Source organism: Procambarus clarkii, chromosome 8, assembly GCF_040958095.1.
Source record: "Procambarus clarkii isolate CNS0578487 chromosome 8, FALCON_Pclarkii_2.0, whole genome shotgun sequence".
Lineage (NCBI taxonomy): Eukaryota > Metazoa > Arthropoda > Malacostraca > Decapoda > Cambaridae > Procambarus > Procambarus clarkii.
The window spans coordinates 8,534,703-8,554,933 of NC_091157.1; the positions used below are offsets into that span (position 1 = coordinate 8,534,703).

Sequence of the window (20,231 nt, forward strand, 5' to 3'; positions counted from 1 at the left end):
ATTACACACACACACAATATCACTTAGGAAATGGGCAAAAAGATTCTGGATTCGATTCTCACGCAGGATAGAGATATTTGAGCATGTTATACCTGATAATTGTTATTCACGTAGCAATAGATATCCCGGAGTTAGTCAACTATTAGGGGTTGCATACTGGTGGGATCTGTCATTGGTCTAAGAGGACACCAATAAGCCTAACAGGCTTCCTGTCCCTGACAATGGTAAACCATATCAGTGAGAACACAGTACAGTACTGTAATTTCCTTGTAGTTGTGTAAGTGAAACATGGAGTCCGGAATCCGTAGACTCACTCTAGTATTGAACAAAATATAACGGACAATTGCCTACATAATGGTTTCGTAGTTCAGTAGGCTTCGTTCTTCACTTACAACTGGGAGATACCAGATCCATTCCCGGGCGGGATAGAAATGGTTTGGCAGGTTTCTTTCCACCTGATGTGTGTGTTCACCTTGCAGTAAAGAGATACCGGGGAGTTAGGCAACTGTTGTGGGGTTGCATCCTGGGGAGGGTCAGTAGTTCCACCTTGAGGGGGGGGCGACCTCGATACAAGCCTAAAGTGTATATACATACACAGGCTTCCTGTCCCCGAGAAAACTAATTATAATGAAGGCAGACCAACCTACCCACGTTAAGATGGAGAATAAGCAACAATAACAATGAGGAAGTCCTGGAGGCGAGAGACTCCTCAGACTGTGGGGTAAAGTGTAACTCAAGCAGCAAGGAACACAGTCTTCAAGGTCAAGTCTCTGGGTTTGTTGATCACCAATAATGAAGAACATTACACCCTCAGATACTGTATACTCCACCACCACAACCACACAACCATACTCGCCTGGTTGGGCTTAGGGGGTTGAGCTGCGGCTCTTTGGTCCCGCCTCTCAACTGTCGGTGAGAGAGAAGGGGGGGGGGGGAGGGGGAGGAGAGAGAGAGAGGAAGCAAAGCTCTCGCAGTAAAAGAAGTAAATCCTTCAGAAAGAAATAAGTAAAATCCTGTGAAAGAAAAAAATCAACCAGCGTCCCGAAATTCCAGTGAGAGATTTCTTGGGTAGACGCTGCTTAACAAAGGGAAGGAGGAGGAGAGGGGGGGGGAGCAGGGAGCGCTCTGGTGAGGGGTTGTGAGGGAGGGGGCTGTGGTGGGGCACTGCAAGGGGGGGAGGGAGGGTTAAAGAACACGGGGAAAATAATAGACGGAAGATAGGCGTACAGATGGCAGGGGGAGGGGGGGGGGAAGGTGAGATAAAGGGGTGCAGAGGAACAGCTGCTGGGACTACCTGAGGGAACGGGCAAAGAGAGAAATTATGGAACGGGAGAATAGGGGGGTAAGGGGGGAGTAGTCGAGACGATTTTACTTTAAAAACAAAATGTCAACGGATTTGTTCAGTTTTCATAATAAAGCGACTATTTCCATTTACCTTGGAATTGGAATAAGTATAATTCCTGTGATACAACCATCTTAAGGGTCCAATACCCCGCGCCATTGTTCCAAAAATATGAAAATTCGAACAACATTGAATGTATTGAGACATCTGGCGGCCGGGAAGGGAACGGTAAACTGATGGCTTGTGACGACTTTTACGTTTTCTTAAAGTTTTGAATTTTGAACTACATAAAAGTCTTGGCCCGTTCTTCCGATCTGTTGTGGCAAAACATCAACATACGAACCCAAACAAGCCACACAACTTATCCAGGCCGATGTATAGAAAACGTCAATATTACGGTGCTTTATCTTTCACCAATACGTTCCATATTAACAGCTCGATCACATCCGTAACAAACACAAGGAATTAGGCGAGAGAACAGGAGGAGATCAGCCGTCGGCCCAGTAGTCTCCAGCACCAAAGAGATGTTGATAGTCTCCGTCTTATGTAAGACACCAATATTCTTAAGATTCTCCAATGGCTGAACTTCCTCTGCAAGACGGCAATTAGAACACAAGACGCTCGGCCACCAACCAATTCACATATTGCAGGTGGCTTGCACCTGCAGCATGTTCTCACAAGGACAAACGCTAAGACTAGTGTCCCTGTGGCAGTCATTGTCAGTCTGGACCTGCACCAGAGAGCTGCAGCTTCACCCACACACCTCTGTGGTCACGCTTCAATATTACCTGACGTAGGTTAACAACTTTTAACTTCCAGAACTCAGGTTAATGTTTGCCTTTAAGCACAGACTTTCAGAGAGGCAGAGAGACAGGGAGAGAGAGAGAGATGAGAGGCCCCAGGAGGCAGTGTACCGTCAAGCTGTGAGCGAGAGAGAAGCAGTGTAAAGGTCAAGTCATTATTGGTTGTGGATGTGTATGTTGCTGAGGCTTCCCCACGCTGCCCTCGTCTACACACACACACACACACACACACACACACACACACACACACACACACACACACACACACACACACACACACACACACACACACACCTAACAAGCTGTTAGTTAACCAAATACCAGAAAACCTGGGACACCAATGCTGATGAACAGTCAATAAAGGAGATGAGGTCACTGAAAGTATTCCAGATAACAACACCTCTCGTGTCACAATATTGTAAGCCACAATAACTGTAATGATCACTACTCTAATATCACTAAAAGGTTACAGCCAGGACGAGCTATGACTTTCCGGCTAAAAATAAAAAATAAAAGAATTTTCAAAGGATCATTCACAGTGAAACAAGCAACAACCTGACTATGTCATGGGGGAACAGTTCAGTGAAAGTGATGAGGCTATGATTACCCCCCCCCCCCTCCCCCCATCTTCCACACAACATCCAGACAAAACTCCAACAACATATACATATATTTTCACACATTTTAACATAATATATATAAATATCCTTCAAGAGATGGCCAGAGACATCCCACTAAGATAAAAAGTACAAGTAATGGAAGATTACAATCATAGCTATATTGACTTATAAACATTGACCTGTGAGTGATAGCAGAAACATGAAGATAACAGCTTATACAATGTCAACAGAAGCCAATGACTACAGTGTTTATCTAAGAATATATAATATCAATTAAGACAATAGAAAAAGGAAGAGTAAAAGATTATTATTTCAGAAACAATCACCAGAATGTTAGATAACTTCCAGAGAAAACTGGTCCGAAATAAGAACAAGAAAATAAAAACAAAAGCACTGACTCAAGGTTCAAGACTCGGCGCTTGAAGACCAAGAGCAGCACAACATGTTGCAACATAATCCAGTCATAACAGAAATGAATGATAATATATATTAACAATATAATCTAGTACAACATAAACTAGTACATAGCCAGGAGGACAGTGGCTATGTCACCCACATCACCCACTGGTCTCGGACAGTGGGTGATGTCTGAGACCAGCTACACTACACACACTGGGGGCACACCAAGAATACTTTCTTAATCAAAGCTTACAGAAAGTGTTAAAGCAGGAAGGTGAGGTGCACTGTGGCCCAGAGCCCTACCAGAAGAGACGCCTATAAAGGACTCACAGAAATGCTAGTGGAGACAATACCATCACTACAAGAAAGGGATGTGATGAAGGCCACAGGTCCAGTCAGTCACTGTGGGTCACTAACCATCCGCTCCTCTCATACACGCTATACTTCCCAACGTCAGAGTATTATGTAAACACAACCAGTGATGGCTATGAGGCAGGTCCTTCATCTCTCTCTCTCTCTCTCTCTCTCTCTCTCTCTCTCTCTCTCTCTCTCTCTCTCTCTCTCTCTCTCTCTCCCTCTCTCCCTCTCTCTCTCTCTCTCTCTCTCCTAGACACAATTAGATAAGTCGGCCGGGTTCGAATCCTGAACAGAGAGGGTTGATCAAGCACCAATCGCCTCTGCTCGCCCAGCAGTAATTAGGGACCTGGTTGTGAACTGACTGTCGGGTCGTGTTCCAGGGGAACTAGTAGGGTAAGGCTTACCATGAGCTAAGGAAAGGGAAAGTTCTCAGCCTGCTAACAGGAGTCAAACGTTGTCCACCTGTACACACACCTGTGTAAACAATACAACTAGGTAAACACACAGGCACAGACACATTCACGAACAAAATCCAATTCAAGCGCAGCTCTCCAAGTTGAAGCAATTCTTGCCACCAGCCAGAGAGTGCAACGCGCCACCAACATTTGAATGCAAATGCAGAATGTTTACCATAAGGGAACAATAAAATTAAAAAAATATGCCTTGAGGCGGAACCAAAAGGTAAGACAATATTGAAGTGAAGAAATGAGATGAAAAAGAAAACACTGCTTCAGAATTCTTAAGAATTTATATTTATGAAATATGAAGTATGTCCAATGTTGGAAGCCAGACGCTTGTTGCTAGCCTTATTAAACTTTGCAGGGTGACTGGTGCAAGTGCGAGCACTGTCATAAGAGGGTCGGGGTTGGCCCCTTTGTCACTGCTAAAGGGAAAAGGGGAAGCCTGCCCAAATACCACCATTCATGAAGTCGATAGAGACGAAATGTTTGCCAGAGAGGTAATATAATTCATCTTTGAGGTTATGAAAGATAAAACACATGTTCTAATATTAGATTTCCAGGGTGTGGCACTGTGATCCTCCAGGGTGTGACATTGTGATCCTCCAGGGTGTGGTACTGTGATCCTCCAGGGTGTGGCACTGTGATCCTCCAGGGTGTGTCACTGTGATCCTCCAGGGTGTGGCACTGTGATCCTCCAGGGTGTGGCACTGTGATCCTCCAGGGTGTGACACTGTGATCCTCCAGGGTGTGACACTGTGATCCTCCAGGGTGTGGCACTGTGATCCTCCAGGGTGTGACACTGTGATCCTCCAGGGTGTGACACTGTGATCCTCCAGGGTGTGGCACTGTGATCCTCCAGGGTGTGGCACTGTGATCCTCCAGGGTGTGACACTGTGATCCTCCAGGGTGTGACACTGTGATCCTCCAGGGTGTGGCACTGTGATCCTCCAGGGTGTGGCACTGTGATCCTCCAGGGTGTGGCACTGTGATCCTCCAGGGTGTGGTACTGTGATCCTCCAGGGTGTGACACTGTGATCCTCCAGGGTGTGGCACTGTGATCCTCCAGGGTGTGGCACTGTGATCCTCCAGGGTGTGACACTGTGATCCTCCAGGGTGTGACACTGTGATCCTCCAGGGTGTGGCACTGTGATCCTCCAGGGTGTGGCACTGTGATCCTCCAGGGTGTGGCACTGTGATCCTCCAGGGTGTGGCACTGTGATCCTCCAGGGTGTGGCACTGTGATCCTCCAGGGTGTGGCACTGTGATCCTCCAGGGTGTGACACTGTGATCCTCCAGGGTGTGGCACTGCGATCCTCCAGGGTGTGGCACTGTGATCCTCCAGGGTGTGGTACTGTGATCCTCCAGGGTGTGGCACTGTGATCCTCCAGGGTGTGGTACTGTGATCCTCCAGGGTGTGACACTGTGATCCTCCAGGGTGTGGCACTGTGATCCTCCAGGGTGTGACACTGTGATCCTCCAGGGTGTGGTACTGTGATCCTCCAGGGTGTGACACTGTGATCCTCCAGGGTGTGACACTGTGATCCTCCAGGGTGTGACACTGTGATCCTCCAGGGTGTGACACTGTGATCCTCCAGTGTGTGACACTGTGATCCTCCAGGGTGTGACACTGTGATCCTCCAGGGTGTGGCACTGTGATCCTCCAGGGTGTGGCACTGTGATCCTCCAGGGTGTGACACTGTGATCCTCCAGGGTGTGACACTGTGATCCTCCAGGGTGTGACACTGTGATCCTCCAGGGTGTGACACTGTGATCCTCCAGGGTGTGGCACTGTGATCCTCCAGGGTGTGGTACTGTGATCCTCCAGGGTGTGGCACTGTGATCCTCCAGGGTGTGGTACTGTGATCCTCCAGGGTGTGGCACTGTGATCCTCCAGGGTGTGGCACTGTGATCCTCCAGGGTGTGGTACTGTGATCCTCCAGGGTGTGGCACTGTGATCCTCCAGGGTGTGTCACTATAATCCTCCAGGGAGTGACACTATAATCCTCCAGGGTGTGACACTATAATCCTCCAGGGTGTGACACTATAATCCTCCAGGGTGTGACACTATAATCCTCCAGGGTGTGACACTATAATCCTCCAGGGTGTGACACTGTAATCCTCCAGGGTGTGACACTGTAATCCTCCAGGGTGTGTCACTATAATCCTCCACTGTGTTTCACTATAATCCTCCAGAGTGTGACACTGTAATCCTCCAGGGTGCGGCACTGTAATCCTCCAGGGTGTGACACTGTAATCCTCCAGGGTGTGGTACTGTGATCCTCCAGGGTGTGACTGTAATCCTCCAGGGTGTGGCACTGTAATCCTCCAGGGTGTGACACTATAATCCTCCAGGGTGTGACACTGTAATCCTCCAGGGTGTGGCACTGTAATCCTCCAGGGTGTGACACTGTAATCCTCCAGGGTGTGACACTATAATCCTCCAGGGTGTGACACTGTAATCCTCCAGGGTGTGACACTGTAATCCTCCAGGGTGTGACACTGTAATCCTCCAGGGTGTGACACTGTAATCCTCCAGGGTGTGACACTATAATCCTCCAGGGTGTGCCACTATAATCCTCCAGGGTGTGACACTGTAATCCTCCAGGGTGTGACACTGTAATCCTCCAGGGTGTGACACTGTAATCCTCCAGGGTGTGACACTATAATCCTCCAGGGTGTGACACTGTAATCCTCCAGGGTGTGACACTGTAATCCTCCAGAGTGTGACACTGTAATCCTCCAGGGTGTGACACTGTAATCCTCCAGGGTGTGACACTGTAATCCTCCAGGGTGTGACACTGTAATCCTCCAGGGTGTGTCACTATAATCCTCCACTGTGTTTCACTATAATCCTCCAGAGCGTGACACTGTAATCCTCCAGGGTGTGGTACTGTAATCCTCCAGGGTGTGGCACTGTAATCCTCCAGGGTGTGACACTATAATCCTCCAGGGTGTGCCACTATAATCCTCCAGGGTGTGACACTATAATCCTCCAGGGTGTGACACTGTAATCCTCCAGGGTGTGGCACTGTAACCCTCCAGGGTGTGGCACTCTAACCCTCCAGGGTGTGGTACTGTAATCCTCCAGGGTGTGACACTGTAATCCTCCAGGGTGTGGTACTGTGATCCTCCACTGTGTTTCACTATAAACCTCCAGAGTGTGACACTGTAATCCTCCAGGGTGTGACACTGTAATCCTCCAGGGTGTGACACTGTAATCCTCCAGGGCGTGACACTGTAATCCTCCAGGGTGTGACACTATAATCCTCCAGGGTGTGACACTGGGAGTATGAACCATGACCAACAAGAACTAACAACATAATCACCTGAAGTATAGTGTGAGAGTGACAGGTCCAGAGGGCGCCGTAGTGGGGGTCTATATAGCGTCATCTTACCCTCGGCTGGTTGGTCTATGTGTCGGTGTGTCGGCGTGTTAGTGTATTTCTCATTAGTTTAAGGTGTTGGTCGTTCTGTCAGGTAGTTGGTGGCGTTATAGCTTTGTTCCTCTGGCAACTGGGTGGATGGTGGAGTAATTTCAGTTTATGAATTTGTTTGTCGGTTAATTGGTTGATCGTTTAGTTCGTTGGTCGGTTAATTGGTCGGTCGACTAGTTGGTTGACCAGTTAGCAGGTTAAACAGTTAACTGCATGACTGGCTAATTGCTTGATTGCTTAACGAAGCAACCAATCATAACATCTTTCAACCACCCATCAGCCATGTCTCTCAGACTCCCAGGACAGACACAACGAACGCCAGAACACAATTAAATATCATATAAAAATAGCCCTAATAAAAGGGAACCCTAACACCGACCTTTTGGTTTGTTGTTGTTGTTAAAGATTTGCTACCTGGAACAGTTCCAAGTAGCACGGGCTATGGTGAGCCCGAAGGACATTTTGGGGCATATTGTGAAGATAATGGCTGCTCCTGCTGCTGGCCGACCACACCTCACTACATGAGCACGGAAATGAGGTATAGTCCTGTCTTATATTACTTCAGGGGTTAAGGGTATTGGGGGGAGGGGTTAGGGATGGGTATGGGAGGGTTCAGGATATGATAAAGTAAGGGCCGGGGGTGGGAAAAGGTCTCTTAAGTCAGTAGGAAAGGTTGCGGGAAATGGGTTTAGAGAGCTGTTGGTGGTGTCCTGAGGCACACATTAACACATCAAAGACTAAGCCTTGATAACCTTCACCTCTGTGACGCTCTCATCAGCTTTATATTCACCGTGTGTCACTGCTATATAATGAACCTTCTCCACCCCTCCTAACACACACACACACACATTATATATATATATATATATATATATATATATATATATATATATATATATATATATATATATATATATATATATGCGAACAAGCCTGAATGGTCCCCAGGACAATATGCAACTGAAAACTCACACCCCAGAAGTGACTCGAACCCATACTCCCAGGAGCAACGCAACTGGTATGTACAAGACGCCTTAATCCACTTGACCATCACGACCGGACAAAATGAGGTGATAGCCGAGGCTATTTGAACCACCCCACCGCCGGCACTCGGATAGTAATCTTGGGCATAGCATTTTACCAAATCACCTCATTCTTTGGGGCACACGTGAGGAACACAAATGCGAACAAGCCTGAATGGTCCCCAGGACAATATGCAACTGAAAACTCACACCCCAGAAGTGACTCGAACCCATACTCCCAGGAGCAACGCAACTGGTATGTACAAGACGCCTTAATCCACTTGACCATCACGACCGGACAAAATGAGGTGATAGCCGAGGCTATTTGAACGACCCCACCGCTGGCACTCGGATAGTAATCTTGGGCAACGCAACGCGTCTTGTACATACCAGTTGCGTTGCTACTGGGAGTATGGGTTCGAGTCACTTCTGGGGTGTGAGTTTTCAGTTGCATATTGTCCTGGGGACCATTCAGGCTTGTTCGCATTTGTGTTCCTCACGTGTGCCCCAAAGAATGAGGTGATTTGGTAAAATGCTATGCCCAAGATTACTATCCGAGTGCCAGCGGTGGGGTCGTTCAAATAGCCTCGGCTATCACCTCATTTTGTCCGGTCGTGATGGTCAAGTGGATTAAGGCGTCTTGTACATACCAGTTGCGTTGCTCCTGGGAGTATGGGTTCGAGTCACTTCTGGGGTGTGAGTTTTCAGTTATATATATATATATATATATGCGGAAAATCCACAGAGAAATATGAAAGGAAGTGAACGTTTCGGCCTGTTAAAGCCTTTGTCAACACCAGACTGAGTGGTGTTGACGTCTGGTGTTGACATATATATATATATATATATATATATATATATGCAAACAAGCCTGAATGGTCCCCAGGACTATATACAACTGAAAACTCACACCCCAGAAGTGACTCGAACCCATACTCCCACAACTGGTATGTACAGGGACGCCTTAATCCGCTTGACCATCACGACCGGACATAAGGAAGTGATAGCCGAGGCTATATGAACCACTTCCCCGCCGGCACTCGGATGGTAATCTTGGGCATAGCATTTTATCAAATCACCTCATTCTTTGGGGCACACGTGAGGAACACAAATGCAAACAAGCCTGAATGGTCCCCAGGACTATATACAACTGAAAACTCACACCCCAGAAGTGACTCGAACCCATACTCCCACAACTGGTATGTACAGGGACGCCTTAATCCGCTTGACCATCACGACCGGACATAAGGAAGTGATAGCCGAGGCTATATGAACCACTTCCCCGCCGGCACTCGGATGGTAATCTTGGGCATAGCATTTTATCAAATCACCTCATTCTTTGGGGCACACGTGAGGAACACAAATGCAAACAAGCCTGAATGGTCCCCAGGACTATATACAACTGAAAACTCACACCCCAGAAGTGACTCGAACCCATACTCCCACAACTGGTATGTACAGGGACGCCTTAATCCGCTTGACCATCACGACCGGACATAAGGAAGTGATAGCCGAGGCTATATGAACCACTTCCCCGCCGGCACTCGGATGGTAATCTTGGGCATAGCATTTTATCAAATCACCTCATTCTTTGGGGCACACGTGAGGAACACAAATGCAAACAAGCCTGAATGGTCCCCAGGACTATATACAACTGAAAACTCACACCCCAGAAGTGACTCGAACCCATACTCCCACAACTGGTATGTACAGGGACGCCTTAATCCGCTTGACCATCACGACCGGACATAAGGAAGTGATAGCCGAGGCTATATGAACCACTTCCCCGCCGGCACTCGGATGGTAATCTTGGGCATAGCATTTTATCAAATCACCTCATTCTTTGGGGCACACGTGAGGAACACAAATGCAAACAAGCCTGAATGGTCCCCAGGACTATATACAACTGAAAACTCACACCCCAGAAGTGACTCGAACCCATACTCCCACAACTGGTATGTACAGGGACGCCTTAATCCGCTTGACCATCACGACCGGACATAAGGAAGTGATAGCCGAGGCTATATGAACCACTTCCCCGCCGGCACTCGGATGGTAATCTTGGGCATAGCATTTTATCAAATCACCTCATTCTTTGGGGCACACGTGAGGAACACAAATGCAAACAAGCCTGAATGGTCCCCAGGACTATATACAACTGAAAACTCACACCCCAGAAGTGACTCGAACCCATACTCCCACAACTAAGGATTAAGGCGTCCCTGTACATACCAGTTTTCAGTTGTATATAGTCCTGGGGACCATTCAGGCTTGTTTGCATTTGTGTTCCTCACGTGTGCCCCAAAGAATGAGGTGATTTGATAAAATGCTATGCCCAAGATTACCATCCGAGTGCCGGCGGGGAAGTGGTTCATATAGCCTCGGCTATCACTTCCTTATGTCCGGTCGTGATGGTCAAGCGGATTAAGGCGTCCCTGTACATACCAGTTGTGGGAGTATGGGTTCGAGTCACTTCTGGGGTGTGAGTTTTCAGTTGTATATAGTCCTGGGGACCATTCAGGCTTGTTTGCATTTGTGTTCCTCACGTGTGCCCCAAAGAATGAGGTGATTTGATAAAATGCTATGCCCAAGATTACCATCCGAGTGCCGGCGGGGAAGTGGTTCATATAGCCTCGGCTATCACTTCCTTATGTCCGGTCGTGATGGTCAAGCGGATTAAGGCGTCCCTGTACATACCAGTTGTGGGAGTATGGGTTCGAGTCACTTCTGGGGTGTGAGTTTTCAGTTGTATATAGTCCTGGGGACCATTCAGGCTTGTTTGCATTTGTGTTCCTCACGTGTGCCCCAAAGAATGAGGTGATTTGATAAAATGCTATGCCCAAGATTACCATCCGAGTGCCGGCGGGGAAGTGGTTCATATAGCCTCGGCTATCACTTCCTTATGTCCGGTCGTGATGGTCAAGCGGATTAAGGCGTCCCTGTACATACCAGTTGTGGGAGTATGGGTTCGAGTCACTTCTGGGGTGTGAGTTTTCAGTTATATATATATATATATATATATATATATATATATATATATATATATATATATATATATATATATATATATATATATATAATGTCAACACCAGACGTCAACACCACTCAGTCTGGTGTTGACAAAGGCTTTAACAGGCCGAAACGTTCACTTCCTTTCATATTTCTCTGTGGATTTTCCGCATATATATATATATATATATATATATATATATATATATATATATATATATATATATATATATATATATATATATTTATTATGGATCAGCTGATTGGCGAATTGGAAGTAGCAGGTTCCCAGAGATTCAGCCAATCACTAACAGCCCAATCAACGTGATTAGATGGCACTGTGAAGCATTTTACATGTTGATAATTACTCCTGGAACACGCAGACTAAACAACATTGTTCATGGCAAGAACTATTAAAAGAATCTTCCAGTATGTAATGAACTTCCCGAAGAGCGATGCTGGAGAGAAGCGGGAGAATCAGTCTGTTGTGGCAAACATAGGGCACCGAGCCACACTACCATGGACTACCACCTTACACTACACACCCCGGGGAGGGGGGGGGGTGTATACACCCGACACCTGCCCTGACCACCCCATGATAACACCCCACCCCCACCCCTCGGGGTAGTGTTGTATACAGCTGTATACAACTATATACAGTTGTTGTATACAGCTGTATACAACAGCAGGAGAATGTAGGCAACACCCCGGTGGCAGTTGTCACTCTGTGCTCCGGAACACCAGCAACAAATTAGTTGTATTCTCAGCCCACATCTGAAGACTTTGAAACAATTAAGTATCTGTAACTTGGCCCAAACTTTAGCTCTCAGGGGCAGCAAACTTATTTAAACTTATTTTATCCATTACAACACCAGCGACAAAAATAATTTGAGCTTTAAACAAGTTAACCTTTCGTTTATATGGCGATATAATTATTTGTTTTACTAAACGGTTAATACCCGTTAATAAACCAATGTTTATCTACCATGAGCGAAACATAACGACTGTTGTTACACCAATATTTTGTTTATTCAGACATAAACATCACCATTTAATATATAAGTGTGGCGGCGTCTGGTCACTAAGGTGGTGTAGTCATCTTCTTCAAGAGTCAGTCCAGCACAGGACTGGTAGAGAGTGGTCCAGTCGGGTCATTAGCGAGTCACGGGTCACCTGTACTGCTCCTACCCACACCTAAACCGGTTCCTGTCCTGACTCCAGCTCCACAACTCCCACCTGACTCCAGACTCAATCATTACCTTCTCTAATTAGCAGACCGGTTCCCCAGCTCAACGTTACAACACACCCACACACACCCACACACACACACACACACACACACACACACACACACACACACACACACACACACACACACCCACACACACACACACAACCCTGGTGACATCAAGGGGAGTCAGAATTGCAATCGAGTCAACAGATGGAATGGAAATCCTGGTGCCGAATACGTGTAGTGAACATGAGGACTGGACTGAAGGTCTGTAGTCATCACTCACACTCGTAACATCACCAACAGGTAAGATGCAGAACGCGAAATCCAAGAGTTTTATAGATCACGCCGCGTACACGAAGGCAGGAGGCGGGCATGGTGAGCTAGATCTTATTCCCTTGTAGCCAGTGATAAGTGAGTATTGTACACTACACACACACACACACACACACACTGAACATTATTCAGAAACCTAAGTAAGGAGGCATTTAGGGCGCTTTACACTGCCTACGTAAGGCCAGTCTTAAGAGTATGCCGCCTCATCATGGAGTCCCCATCTGAAGAAGCATATAATGAAACTGGAAAAGGTTCAGAGGTTTGCAACGAGACTCGTCCCAGAGCTACGAGGAATGGGGTATGAGGAGCGCCTGAGGGAACTGTGCCTTACGACACTAGAAAGAAGAAGGGAGAGGGGGGACATGATAGGAACGTATAAGATACTCAGAGGGATTGACAGAGTGGACATAGACGAAATGTTCACACGGAATAGTAACAGAACGAGGGGACATGGATGGAAGCTTGAAACTCAGATGAGTCACAGAGATGTTAGGAAGTTTTCTTTTAGCGTGAGAGTAGTGGGAAAATGGAATGCACTTCAGGAACAGGTTGTGGAAGCAAATACTATTCATAATTTTAAAACCAGGTATGATAGGGAAATGGGACAGGAGTCATTGCTGTAAACAACCGATGCTCGTAAGGCGGGATCCAAGAGTCAATGCTCGATCCTGCAGACACAACTAGGTGAGTGCACACACACACACACACACACACACACACACACACACACACACACACACACACACACACACACACACACACACACACACACACACATGGCGAGCTGGTGGAGGAATATTAAACTAGGAACTAGGAGGAGTCTAGCGAAGGAGAGAGTGATGGTGGGAGGCGAGCATGGAGCCAGCACCTTGGGTATACATGATCTAGGGGAAATTGGTGCCCTGTGGGGATATATTTGAGGACGTGTTAGGGAATTATGCTCATTGTTTGCGAAGAATTGATCGTTAGAGAAGGGAAAAACAGTTGGGTTTAATGTTTAAGAAGATTGTTTGGGCTAGAAACAGGAGATAGATTCTGAGAAGAATTGATTGTTTGAGGAAAGAGTTAATGGCTTGACAAAAAAAAAGTTGAATATTTTAGGCAGAAAATTTCCTGCTTAGGTTCTATTTGTTTGGTGAAAGTTGAGGTTTGTTGAGAGAACAGTGTTAGTTGATGGTGGTGGTGGTTGTGGTGGTGATATTTGTGCAGGTGGTGGTGATGGTGGTGGTGGTTGTGGTGGTGATATTTGTGCAGGTGGTGGTGATGGTGGTGGTGGTGGTGGTGGTGGTGATATTCGTGCAGGTGGTGGTGATGGTGGTGGTGGTGGTGGTGGTGGTGGTGGTGGTGGTGATATTTGTGCAGGTGATGGTGGTGGTGGTGGTGGTGATATTTGTGCAGGTGGTGGTGATGGTGGTGATGGTGGTGATGGTGGTGGTGGTGGTTGTGGTGATGGTGATGGTGGTGGTTGTGGTGGTGGTGGTGGTGGCAGCACAGCACCACCACAGTCAGCTGCACCAGACCAATAAGGGATGGAGTGGCACTCGGCCGGCCCGGAGGGAGGACCAGAGATGGAGAGTGAGTGAGGGAGACGAGACACACCAACAAAGGGGTGATGGAGGGAAGGAGAGACACGAAGGATGGGGAACTAAATGGGATAATGGGATCCTGTTAGAGAGAAATGGTGGAGTGAGGCCGCTCCACCACTACATTGTTCCAAAGGTACGCACTGCTACTCTACACTGTTCCAAAGGTACGCACTGCTACTCTACAGTGTTCCAAAGGTACGCACTGCTACTCTACAGTGTTCCAAAATTAATGACTCGGGGGTGGCGGGGGGCGGAAACTACAAAGAGAAAAGACTCACATATCAAAAACATTGGAATGTGTTACCACAAACGCATTCCAATTTTTTTATGTATGGTGGAAATGGTATTGTGAGTGAGGAGCTGAGTGTGGGGCCATGTATTGGTGGTGGAGTGGGAACCGGTTCCCGGCCTGCTGGGTTAAAGCTGTGAGGTCAGGCCAGGTACTATGAGGCCAGGTCTCTCATGGTGGCCCTCTCACACTCCTGCTTGACTACCAGTTATTACGGCCCTCAGGTGTACCTTGTTTGGTGGTGGGGGAGAGGGGAGGTGGTGGGGGAGAGGGGAGGTGGTGGGGGAGAGGGAAGGTGGTGGGGGAGAGGGAAGGTGGGGGGGGGGGGAGAGGGAAGGTGGGGGGGGGGGAGAGGGAAGGTGGTGGGGGAGAGAGAAGGTGGTGGGGGAGGGTGGAGGGGGAGAGGGAAGGTGGTGGGGGAGAGGGAAGGTGGTGGGGGAGAGGGAAGATGATAGCGGTAAATCTCCTCTAATTCTCCCACAAACAACAGAAAATCCTAATAACATAAAAATGTTCAGACATAAGCTTAAAAGTTCAAATGTAAAGTTATTAAAACTTGCAGTTCCAAGTTTGTATACCAATACGTTGTGAAAGTCTAGTACCTTCTTGGATCACTCAGACTGTGATAATAAATAATCGAGCAGCCACAACAAGATAAACATTGCGGTGTGAGCGGCCGGGGACCAAGAGTTAGACTCACGCTCCCTCATCTTATCAAGTGGAGTGTAAACAAAGGCTTCTTGGCCTGTGAATTATGAGAGACGTGGCCTTGTAGGAGAGAGAGAGAGAGAGAGAGAGAGAGAGAGAGAGAGAGAGAGAGAGAGAGAGAGAGAGAGAGAGAGAGAGAGAGAGAGAGAGAGAGAGAGAAGGGGGAACTAATTAGTGAATGAGAAGCTGTTACAGGTGTGTGACAGGTGGAGAAGCTGCCACAGGTGTACATAATGCCCTAGTGAAGGTATTTACTGTGATCAGCTTCACCTTATGCCACATAACTACTCTTCAAACGACCCAAAAACACACAATAAGTGTCCCGAACATCACAACACAGCTCCCACTCTCCCATGTGGCTAGTGCTCCCCATTGCTCTCTCTCTCCAACTCTCCGTTCATTATTCCAGTAACGAAAACAAGTTAACAACTCATAAAGTAATATAGAAAGAGTTTATTGAGGACCTTGTCAGCTTTGACGCCAGTTAACTGTTTATTGTGGTGGTGAAGCTGTATACTCAGCTGGGCCCGAAGCTGTCTACTCAGCTGGGCCCTAAGCTGTCTACTCAGCTGGCCCCGAAGCTGTCTACTCAGCTGGGCCCGAAGCTGTCTATTCAGCTGGGCCCCGAAGCTATCTACTTAGCTGGGCCCCGATGCTGTCTACTCAGCTGGGCCCCGAAGCTATCTACTCAGCTGGGCCCCGAAGCTGTCTACTCAGCTGGGCCCCGAAGCTATCTACTCAGCTGGGCCCCGAAGCTGTCTACTCAGCTGGGCCCCGAAGCTATCTACTCAGCTGGGCCCCGAAGCTATCTACTCAGCTGGGCCCCGAAGCTGTCTACTCAGCTGGGCCCTAAGCTGTCTACTCAGCTGGGCCCCGAAGCTGTCTACTCAGCTGGGCCCTAAGCTGTCTACTCAGCTGGGCCCCGAAGCTGTCTACTCAGCTGGGCCCCGAAGCTGTCTACTCAGCTGGGCCCCGAAGCTGTCTACTCAGCTGGGCCCCGAAGCTGTCTACTCAGCTGGGCCCCGAAGCTGTCTACTCAGCTGGGCCCCGAAGCTGTCTACTCAGCTGGGCCCCGAAGCTGTCTACTCAGCCATAACTTCAGTACACAGAACCACTTAACTTAAGTACACAGCAATATACACTACACGACTTTAATCCTGCGTGTTACACCATCACACGATCTTCCCTATTACGGCCACTGACAGCGCCAGTCTCACCACCACCACCACCACACAACCACAACAACCACCACCACCACTCCCACCACCACACAACCACCACTACGCCACACTTGCTTCCCCTCGTATATTTTCAGCCGTCACTGTGGCTAATGAATATTACATTTATCAGTGACCCCACCACCACCACCACTACCACCACCAGTACACTTTAACAGGAGTTACACACTGCCGCCACTCTCACCACACATACGTTAGACACGGTCTTCAACATGCAGCGCCAGCAAGAAGCCCTCACCAAGTCAAACACACACACATGAGCTGGACAAACCATACCAATAATTTCTAGACATAATAGAGAGAAACATGTTGAACAGAGATGAACAACAGGAGCCATACCAGGCCCAGACACCACTCAGCCCACCAGCTGAGAGAACCGGTTCCCACAGCAGGTTGTAAGGCGGGATCCGAACCCCCACAACCACAGCAAGGCGACGCACCAAACCATTACGACTGTGTAGCACTTGGAATTGATACGAACACGAGCCTGGATTGAACGGAAGGGAGGGATGCTGCCCAACCACTTGGACGGTCGAGGATCGAGGCGAGTTCTGAAGATTCACACCGTCAAGGAGCCAAGATAAACAGCTGCGCAGAGAAGTGCATCACAACATAAAGGTTGTTAATAAGGCCACAAGAACAGTTAACACGACAACCTGCCCACGTGTGCAGCACGTCAGTATACAGTGGTATTACACCACACACACACACAGCGGTGGTGATTACCATTGATTACCGCTATTATTACTGATGAATTAGTCTTATATTCTTGTATATGGTGTATATTCCCATGTATAAGTGTACACATATATGTATAGATAACTGATTTAGTTTACGAATTGGTTTTGGCAAATTCGAATTTTATCAGGTGTACACACATGACTCCAGACACACTGACTGTGAGGAAACATAAGGCTCCACCAGCCCCGTGTTTCATCAAATGCTCCAGAAATATTAAGGTAAGTAACAATGTCTCTAAGATGATTTGAACCTCTAAGTTGTTATTACTCGCGCGTCGTTACCTAAGTGCCAATGGTTCTTAAGTAACATAAAGTGTAACAAAGATGCCAATGGTAACTGACTAAGGAGTCGTAAGTCTGAGTACACAGGTGAGTCGTAAGTCTGAGTACACAGGTGAGTCGTAAGTCTGAGTACACAGGTGAGTCGTAAGTCTGAGTACACAGCTGAATCGTAAGTCTGAGTACACAGGTGAGTCAGAGAGGTTAGAAAGGTCTTCACCGAGAGAGTTCTTAAATAAGTCACATGGATTAGATAACGAAGTTACCGCTGCTACGTAACTAAATTTTAAGTGTAAATGTGATAAGAAAAACTGATGAAAAAGTTATTCAATTCTACTACTGCTGGTTAGAAAGACGAGGCACACACACACACACACACACACACACACACACACACGTGCACACACACACACACACCCACACACACCCACCCACACACACACACCTACACACACACACACACACACACACCACACACACACACACACACACACACACACACACACACCCATCCACACACCTACACACACACACACACCACACACACACACACCACACACACACACCACACACACACACACCACACACACACACACACACACACACACACACACCCACACACACCCACCCACCCACACACCTACACACACACACACACCACACACACACACACACACACACACACACACACACACACACACACACACACACACACACACACACACACACGGGGTTATCACTGCCGTGTTTTAATGTTTGTTGATCTATTGGGCTCAGGTTTCGGATGCAGCATCGCTGAGTAAAGCCTCCTTGTCCAGATAGTCGGATAAGCCGGCGTGATTCCCTCTTAACCGGTCCACACACGTCTCTCTTTTATCCGGCCCCGTATGTCTTAGTTCCCTGCCTTTGATCGATCTGGATATTCCTTATAACCGGTGTTTATCTTATAACCAGCGCCCCTTTTAACCATTTATTGATTGCTTTGGTCTCTATATAATACAGTTTACCTTCACATGTAGTCTACTTTCAATTGTAAACACTCTAATTCTCATCGAATTGGTGTTGGGCTTAAGGCCTATCAACCTCTGGAGGGTTATTAAGGCCTATCAACCTCTGGAGGGTTATTAAGGCCACCACAACAGCTTACTTAAACACAAACAAGTACACTTTAGTCCTGAACATAGTGGAAGACTAAAGTAAACTTTTAGTATACTCATACCAAGAGGCTGGGTATACCTTATGGTGTAAAGTGTCCCAATTACAGAAATCACAATAGCGTGATGGATCAAATGAACAAATCCACAAGTGATTTTGACCATGTCGTAGCTTAGTCGATTAAGACAGCGTCTGGGATGCTCCCGGACGCAGGTTCGAATCCTCGTCACGGCCCTTGTGGATTTGTTTACTGTCCCAATGTGTTGGTATCCGGTATCTACAGAACTGGTTGTCTGTTATGTCTGGTTAACATGTACTGGGTGTCTGCTATGTCCGGTTATCGTGTACTGGGTGTCTGTTATGTCCGGTTATCGTATACTGGGTGTCTGCTATGTGAGGTTATCGTGTACTGGGTGTCTGTTATGTCCGGTTATCGTATACTGGGTGTCTGTTATGTCCGGTTATCGTATACTGGGTGTCTGTTATGACCGGTTATCGTATACTGGGTGTCTGTTATGACCGGTTATCGTATACTGGGTGTCTGTTATGACCGGTTATCGTATACTGGGTGTCTGTTATGACCGGTTATCGTATACTGGGTGTCTTATAACCGGTTATCGTGTACTGGGTGTCTGTTATGACCGGTTATCGTATACTGGGTGTCTGTTATGACCGGTTATCGTATACTGGGTGTCTGTTATGACCGGTTATCGTATACTGGGTGTCTTATGACCGGTTATCGTGTACTGGGTGTCTTATGTCCGGTTGTCGTGTACTGGGTGTCTGTTATGTCCGGTTATCGTGTACTGGGTGTCTGTTATGACCGGTTATCGTATACTGGGTGTCTTATGACCGGTTATCGTATACTGGGTGTCTTATGACCGGTTATCGTGTACTGGGTGTCTGTTATGACCGGTTATCGTATACTGGGTGTCTGTTATGACCGGTTATCGTGTACTGGGTGTCTGTTATGACCGGTTATCGTATACTGGGTGTCTTATGACCGGTTATCGTGTACTGGGTGTCTTATGTCCGGTTGTCGTGTACTGGGTGTCTGTTATGTCCGGTTATCGTGTACTGGGTGTCTGTTATGTCCGGTTATCGTATACTGGGTGTCTGTTATGTCCGGTTATCGTGTACTGGGTGTCTGTTATGTCCGGTTATCGTGTACTGGGTGTCTGTTATGTCCGGTTATCGTATACTGGGTGTCTTATGACCGGTT

The 20,231-nt window shown here is 47.5% G+C and overlaps 1 protein-coding gene across 1 annotated transcript in view; it reads right to left on the reverse strand.

The window, feature by feature from the left end:
- The window catches only part of LOC138349490 (neuroglobin-like), a 90,941-nt gene that overhangs the window by 12,138 nt on the left and 58,572 nt on the right, over positions 1-20,231 (reverse strand). The window lies entirely within an intron of this gene.